Source organism: Myotis brandtii, unplaced genomic scaffold (genome assembly GCF_000412655.1).
Source record: "Myotis brandtii unplaced genomic scaffold, ASM41265v1 scaffold82, whole genome shotgun sequence".
In the NCBI taxonomy this organism is placed as follows: Eukaryota; Metazoa; Chordata; class Mammalia; order Chiroptera; family Vespertilionidae; genus Myotis; species Myotis brandtii.
Window position 1 is genome coordinate 6,522,862 of NW_005371324.1, and position 8,320 is coordinate 6,531,181.

At 44.0% G+C, this 8,320-nt stretch overlaps 1 non-coding gene across 1 annotated transcript; it reads right to left on the minus strand.

Annotated features, from left to right (window-relative positions):
- Nucleotides 1–3,942: 3,942 nt before the first annotated feature.
- LOC102262564 lies at nt 3,943–5,583 on the minus strand. Its single transcript, XR_001360173.1, has one exon. It is a non-coding gene; the product is annotated as an F-box only protein 31 (transcript).
- Between the last annotated feature and the right edge of the window lie 2,737 nt (nt 5,584–8,320).

Consider the following 8,320-nt stretch of genomic DNA (forward strand, 5'->3'; position numbering starts at 1 on the left):
TTGAATCTATAACTCTTGATTTCCAAAGTGTTTCTTTAAATACACTCTGCATTTTTCTCCCCACCTCCCATTTTATTCCTTAACTCCTAAATACCCCTTGCGAGCTATTGCTACACTCTCCTGTTTTTGCTCCTTCCCTCATATCTGTTCTTTTAAAAATTAATTAATTAATTAATTTTATTTTTTTATTAAGGTATTACATATGTGTTCTTATCACCCTTGCCTTCCCACCTCCTCTCCCCCTACTCAAACCCTCACCCCCCCTGGTGTCTGTGTCCATTGGTTATGCTTATATGCTTGCATACAAGTCCTTTGGTTGATCTCTCCCCTTACCCTTTCACTTTCCTCTTTGGTTTGACGGTCTTATTGATGCTTCTCTATCTCTGGACCTGTGTTTGCTCATCAGTTTATGTTGTACATTATATTCCACAAATGAGTGAGATCATGTGATATATATCTTTCTCTGACTGGCTTATTTTGCTTAGCATAATGCTCTCCAGGTCCATCCATGCTGTTGCAAATGGTAAGAATTCCTTCTTTTTTTACCACAGCATAGTATTCCATTGTGTAGATGTACCACAGTTTTCTAATACACTCATCTGCTGATGGGCACTTAGGTTGTTTCCAAATATTAGCTATGGTAATTGTGCTGCTATGATCATAGGGGGTGCATATATCCTTTCTGATTGGTCATATCTGCTCTTGACACCACCTTTGAGGTCCTTGTTCCATTAATGTTGCTCAAGTATTAAGAAGGGTGCTTCTACTCACAAATTTCAATTTTCTCAAACTATGATAGTTTCTGATCTTTTTTTTTTTAATTACTCCTGTTTTAAGCCACGTGGTATGAATAGTCTAGTAGAAGAAATTAATCGCTTCATCATAGGTAGAGTGAAAAGCATTCAAAGCCAAACAACACAAAAGATGGAACAGCAGATTACTCTTGGCCTCCCAGAGCTTTCTAGGAAGTCTCATGCCCTGAGATTTTGAGGTATTTTTTCAGTGCTCAGGAATCTTTCCCCTCAAAAGTGGAGGTGTTGATCTTCTTCCTCTTCTTCTTCTCCTCCTCCTCCTCCTCCTCCTCCTCCTTCTTCTTCTTCTTCTTCTTCTTCTTCTTCTTCACAAATTTCAATGCTACTAAGATCCTAAATGTGCTAATATTGGTGTTAACTTGCTGTTATTCTTTTGCTGCTTGAAGTGACACAAAGTTCCAATTTAAATAGGAAGCCAGAAAAAAAGGTTATTTTATTTTCACATCAATTCACATGTAATTTAGAAGCTATTAAAAAACTTCTAAAGCAGTGGACTGTGATAGAGAGTGGAAGGAATCATTTTGAGGAGATATTATTTCAACTAGTTACATAGGATTTGGATTAGTGATGGGTGTATTGGAAACATTACGGACACAAGACATGGGCATATCAGTAGAAGTAATAAATCAAAGGGCATGTATGGGAAGCAATATTTTACTTTTACTGGGAAATGAGGTGCATAAAAGGGAGTAATGGGGATAAAATTAGAAAAGTAAATTGGGGAAATATTGGATACAAAGTGAAGATATTTGTATTCATTCAGTGTTTAATAGATTTTGAAGGAAGGACTTATTTAGTTAGAATTGAGCTTCCATTATATTAGTCTGAAATAAGGACTAAAGTGGATTGGAATGGGAAGAGTCCAAATGAGGCAAGTCAGGAAACTAGGGTAACATTTGGGAGACAGGTAAAGATAATCTGAAAAAGTGCAAGATGTGAGAAGAAAAGGAGGAGTAAAATGAGATCTAGTAGGACTTGCTCACCAATTACAAACTGAAGGTAAAGAGAGGAAAAAGTCTAAAATGACTTAATCCCAGAATCAGTAATGGGATTAAGGAAGCCAGGAAAACCAACAGGATTAGGAAAAGGGAATTGAGCTGGATATACACTATCTGAAGCCTAAGTAGAATATCCAAGTGGAGAAATTTAAGAGAAATTGGAAATATAGTCTGAACTATGGATTTATTTGGGGATGAACACAGAATTTTCTCTTTTTTAAGAGTTCTTTAAAATTTATTTTTGTGTGTTCTGGAAATAGGAATATTTAGGAAGGGGAAAAATGTAATTGTTTTAAAATTATGATATTAGAGAGCTGATAAGTCTGATTAGAAAATACTTTAGAGATGCTTAAAATAGATGTTTTCTATTCCTAAGTCAGAAACATCTACTCTCTAGAAATGCTTCTCAGGAGATAATTTTAATTCATATTTAAAATTGGAATGGTGAACAAATTACTTTATAACTCTCATTATCTAAATCTCATCTGTTGTAATTTAAAATATGTACACTCATTTTAGAGACATTTCCCATTGTTGAATTGTATATTTTAATCAAATCTCATTCATTACGCAATATCATGTCTAGATCTGCTTTTTCATTTGTATATTTTAATCAAATCTCATTCATTATGCAATATCATGTCTAGATCTGCTTTTTCATTTATCACCTTCATATTTATGTTTTACTCTTGAATTCAAATGTACTGATATGTATGGCCAAGAATTTTCCATTATTCCTTAACATGTTTAACAGATTTTTAATTCTTGTCTGTTTCATTGCTATTTATAATGTATTTCACCATAACATTACGTTGATGTCTGGTTGAAATAACTTGATGGTTCAGAAATATAGTGAAAATATTAATGACGGAACACAAAAAAATGTTTTAACTTTTTATGGCCCAACAATTGAAGTGTCATTTTGGGAGTGTTCTTCATATTTAGATCTGGCCTTAGGCACCTATGGAGGTGATTTAAGTTTTCAGTATATGAGGCTTCTCCTACTCTATATGTAGTTTTATGGTGTATTACTTTTTCTACATTAGACAAAATAAATGTCAATTTTATCTGGAAATTACAATATACCCACATATAGAGTAAATGTTCTAATCCCTTCCAAAATCTGTTAATAATTTACTTTCCCTTGGACATAATTCTACTTTATCATAGACTAGAGGCACAGTGCACAAAATTCGTGCATGGGTGGGGTGTCCCTCAGCACAGCCTGCACCCTCTCCAAACTGGGACCCCACAGGGGATGTCTGATTGCTGGCAGTCAGACATCCCTCTCACAATCTGGGACCACTGGCTCCTAACCAATCACCTGCCAGCCTGATCGCCCCCTAACTACTCCCCTGCCAACCTGATTGCCCACAGATGACCCCCCCTCCAGCCCCTCCAGCATGATTTCCCAAACTGCCCTCCCCTGCTGGCCTGATCACCCCAACTGCCCTCCCTTGCCGCGATCTGCCTCCTCCACTGGGACTGGCCATCTTCGTGCCACCCAGAGCCACGGGACCCCCACAACTCACCGCGTGGAGCGGCAACCGGGCCTGACTCTGCTGTATGCACAGCCATATTGAGATGGCCATTTTGTGGCAGCCATCTTGTGATGATGTGATTATTAGTATAGATCATACTTGTTCTCTTGACATCATTTGAAAGAACACTGTGCATCCTTTTTCTTTCTTTTATTTTTAATAACAGCTTTATTGAGATATAATTCACATACTATAAAATCCACCTTTTAAAAATATACAATTCAGTGTTTTTTATTATTTTCAGAGTTGTAATAATCTAACAATTACCACTATCTAAGTTTAGGATCTTTTTATTTTTTTCCTTTCCTTTTAAAAAGACATGCTCAACCCTAGCTGGTTTGGCTCACTGGATAGAACCTGGGCCTGCGGATTGAGAGGTCTAGGGTTGGATTCTACCTCAGTTGCAGGCCTGCCCAGCCCTGACCCTGGTCAGGGCACATGCAGGAGGCAACCAATCCACGTGTTTCTCTCACATCGATATATTTCTCTGCCTTTCCCTCTCTCTTACACTCTCCAAAAATCAATGGAAAAATCTCCTTGGGTGAGGATTAAAAACAAACAAACAAATAAACAAGAAGGTGGGTAATCTGGTCAGAAGGTCAAATCTCCAAAAGTGCATGCAAGCTGCTGTTCCTCTGAAGCCTCTTCTCCCCGCTGTTGCCCCTGGGCAAGGAAGGGGCCGTCAGGGGGTGGGGACTGAATGTTCTTGAGCATCTCCTGGAAAGCCTGTGGGGATGGTGCCTCCGCATTCTGGAAGGTGACCTGGACTCTGCTGTACAGGCTGAGGCAATTCGGTTCCAGCCAGATGAACCCGAAGTTGTCTTCACCGAACAGCATGAAGACTCCAGGGATGCGCTGCGGGTAGGCGGAGCCAGAGCGGGCAACAATGCCCACGCAATAGAAACCCATCCTGCAGGCTCGGGGGTAATTCTGGTTACTTGAGTTCACGCCCGCAGGCAGGACAAACTGGACAGGCTGCTCCTCCAAAGCTGCAGCCCCGGACTCCCCGACACTGGGCTGCGCAGGGCTCAGCCAGCCATGGCCCTCGCAGGCCTCAGTGCTGTCTTCTTGCTGCTGCTCCTGGATCACCTGCTCATGAACCTCTTGGACCAGGAGGGAGTACTTGTTGAAGTTGCTGAAGATATCATCAGGCAAATGGATGCGGTGCCTGAGGTGGATCTCTATCATCTGCTGCCCAGCAGGGACGTGGTGGTCGCCCGTGATCTTCGTGACCCTGGCATGCTTCCCATGGAAGCTGAGCATGACAACCTCTACTAGGCTGTAGGCATCGTGGGTGCCTTTGAAGAGGCCTGGCCTGATGAGGTCCTCCGGGTGGCTGGGGGAGAGGTAGATGCGGTGGTAGTTCCGGCAGTTGTCATTCTGCTGGTAGATGAGCTTCTTCAGCATGACCCGCAGCCTGTGCTCCTGGAAAATGTGCTCCAGCGTCTGCCCCCATTCTTCCTGCAGCCACGCATGTAAATCCTCTTGGCTCCCACCAGGTATCCTGTGGTGTTGCCTCATGTTGCACTTGGTGGAGAACCCGTCCTTCCGAATCTGCATGTGGCAGCTGTGGGGCCCTTGGCGGCCATCCGTGCACTCCATTGTGGCCGATTTCCTCTCTGTCAGGCGAATTCTAAACGCGGGCTTGAACTGCATTGAGTTATCCACCTGGGGGTCAAGGAGAGACAGGTACGTCTGACCAATAATGCATAAGCTGTCCACCACTACATACAGCAGTCCTCCATAGGGCCAGTTATCTAGCTGCCACAATCCCAAAATGTGTCTGCATGGGTGGAGCAACTTCTCATAGAGTTCTCGCCAAGACACACCCATCATCTCCAGGTTCTGCAAGTTTTCACAAGCGCCATACTCCTCCCGGCAGTGCCGTCTCCAGATGCTGTCGGTGTGGTGCATGCTGTGGAATTTGGTGCTGGCCTGGGCCAGGCTGAGCAGGTCGGTGCCGGGGAGCGAGGCGAAGATCTCCACCAGCAGCTCAGGAGGCAGGTCCTGCAGCGAGCATCGCGGGGGCGGCCGGGGTGGCATGGGGCTCCTGATCCCTCCACTCCCAGCAGAGGACCCAGCCACCGTGTCCGCCTCCACGTGCTGCTCTTCAGGGGCCCGGGCCGGCTTACTGTTGGCCGCAGTCATCTCAGCTGGTCCCAGGCGCTGCTGGCGACACTGGCATCCTCGCGAAGGGCCTAGGCCACAGCGACAAGTGCACTCCTCCTCCATGCCTGGCCAAGTGAGTAAGTAGCAGGGACCTTTGCAGCCAGGCTTTAAGCTGGCACTTCCCCCTCAAGAGCCCAGCCACCCCCTCCCCCCCCCCGCCACCATCGCAGCTGGTCCCAGGCGCTGCTGGCGACACTGGCATCCTCGCAAAGGGCCCAGGCCGCAGAGGCAAGCGCACTCCTCCTCCATGCCTAGCACTGTAAGCAGTGAGGACCTCTGCAGCCCGGCTTTAAGCTGGCACCTTCCCGCCCAAGAGCCCAGCCACGCCCCCCTCAGGGCCTAGCCACGCCCCCTCAGAGAGGAGCTGATTATAGGACTTGAGCAACACTCCAGAGAAACCCATACCATTAATATTCGCCTCCCTTTCCCAGCCCTCCCTCCCTGTCTTCCCACCCTAGCCCTAGCCCCAGGCAGTTACGAATCTGCTTTCTGTATGGATATGCCTCCAGGAATATGCCTATGGGGACATTTCACATAAATGCAGTCTTAATATCTTGTCGTTTTTGAATGGCTTCTTTCACTTAACATAACATTTTAAAGTTTTACGTATGTTATATCATGTCCTGGTATTTTGTTTCTTTATATTGGCGAATAATAGTCTAGTGTATGGATATACCACATTTTGTTTACCCATTCATCAGCTGATAAATATTTGGGTTGTTTCCAGTTTGGGGCTCTTATGAACATTATGTACAACATTTTATGTGAACATGTTTCCATTTCTCTTGGGTATGTACCTACAAGTGGAACTTTTGGGTCATATGGTAACTCTATGATTTAACATGTTGAGGAACTGCCAAAACATTTTCCAGCCCTCGCTGGTTTGGCTCAGTGGATAGAGCGTCGGCCCGCGGACTGAAGGGTCCCAGGTTCGATTCCGGTCAAGGTCATGTACCTTGGTTGCAGGCACATCCCCAGTAGGAGGTGTTCAGGAGGCAGCTGATCAATGTTTCTCTCTCATCGATGTTTCTAACTCTCTATACCTCTCCCTTCCTGTCAGTAAAAAAATCAATAAAAATCTATTTAAAAAACGGAAAAACAAAACAAAACATTTTCCAATGTGGCTCCCCTATTTTACATTCCCACCAGCAATGTACCAGGGATCCAATTTCTCTACATTCTCATTAATGCTTTTTAATATATATATATATATATATTTACACCTAGCAACCTACATGGTTGCTTTTGCTAAAAAATATTATAGCCCTCCTAGTGAGTGTTGAGTGGTATTTTATTGACTTGACTTGACCTTTATTGACTTGAACTGGAACGCCATAAGGGAAATCTCTTCTATCCTCAGCCTCACCCAGCCTCTGCCAAATCTCTCAGGCCCCTGGTAGGAATGGGCTCCTGCATGTGATGTGAGCAAGGATGGACTCGAGTTCTTCACTTTCCAGTGACTACTCTTGCTAGTTCCTTGGGTGAATGGATGCCCTAATAAAAACAAACAAATAACAACAACAACAAAACCAGTTCACAGGATCTGCCCACTATGAACATAGTTACTTTTCCTATGGACTGAGCCTGGCCTTGCCCCTTCAGACAGGCTTCCATTCTCATGTTGAGAGCAGCTAGATTCTTTCTCTCCACTTTTCTGGATTCCTACCAGAGAAACACTCACACCTTTGGAGGGTTCTCTTAGTACCCTGGGAGGAATTTGATTTGCCTTTGTCAGCAACAGGCATTTAGGGTGGTTTATTTTATAGAGCGGTGTAAATTCTGCCTGCCATAGACACTGACTTCAATCATTTAAAAAATAAAATATTCTCAGCCCCTCCTCTGAAGAATAGCCCTGAATTATTATTGGTAATGTTAACGTAAAAAAAAAACTATTGAAACCTTGTAAAGAATTTTTGTGAGTTTATTTGAGCCAAACTGCCGACAAATGCCAGGAAGCAGAGCCTCAAAAAACTGAGATAATGCTGGGGAGAAATGGCGGGTTACATCTGTATTTATACATTGCAATCAAAGGAAGGGACATAGGTAGGTTACATGAAATCCATTGGTGATAGATTAGAGAGATGGGAGAAAGCAAGGGGAAACCCCTGGGATTGGATAAAATGTAAAATTATGGACACATACTTAGGTGGGTGCAGGATCAATTAACGTGATAGTGAAGGAATTTGTGGTATCTGTCCTGGTGCCCAGCACATTTGGTTGTGCCCCAAGGGGTCCAGAAAAAGGGAAGTTACAAGTTACCCAGACACTTCAAGGGTATGTTATCATAGATGCAAAAAGATAGATAGGCTCAGTTAAGGTAAAGGTAGACCTTGTCAGTGAAGATACTGGCCTAGGATGTAACTGCCCACCATAACTGCTTTTAGTTAAAGTTTAATTTCAGACCATCCCTTGTGGTTACTTTATGTCTCTGAGTTTGCAAGACTGCCATGCAGGCCTCCCCTGAGCTTGTCAGGTCAGCATGTGGCCCCTTTCGTCCACAGTATGTGACTGGATAAGGTGGTGTAAAGACGCTGGTTTTAGGAGCCTATATTGATGGGATTTTGAGGGGTGGTCTCCAAAGGTACGTGTGTGTTTGGTGGGTCAAGGAGAACCTAGGAATGTGAGTGCAGCTGGTGTGTAGAGTTAGGAGGGCTTCACCAGCTATTGAAGAAGTTCAATCATATTTTCTCTCCCAGGATTTCGAGAGCCAGAGACACCACCAACCTAGGAAGAAACCTGTGTAGGAAGATTAAAGGCAAAGGCAGGTCAATAGATCAAAGGAAAGACAGGGGCTGCTGCT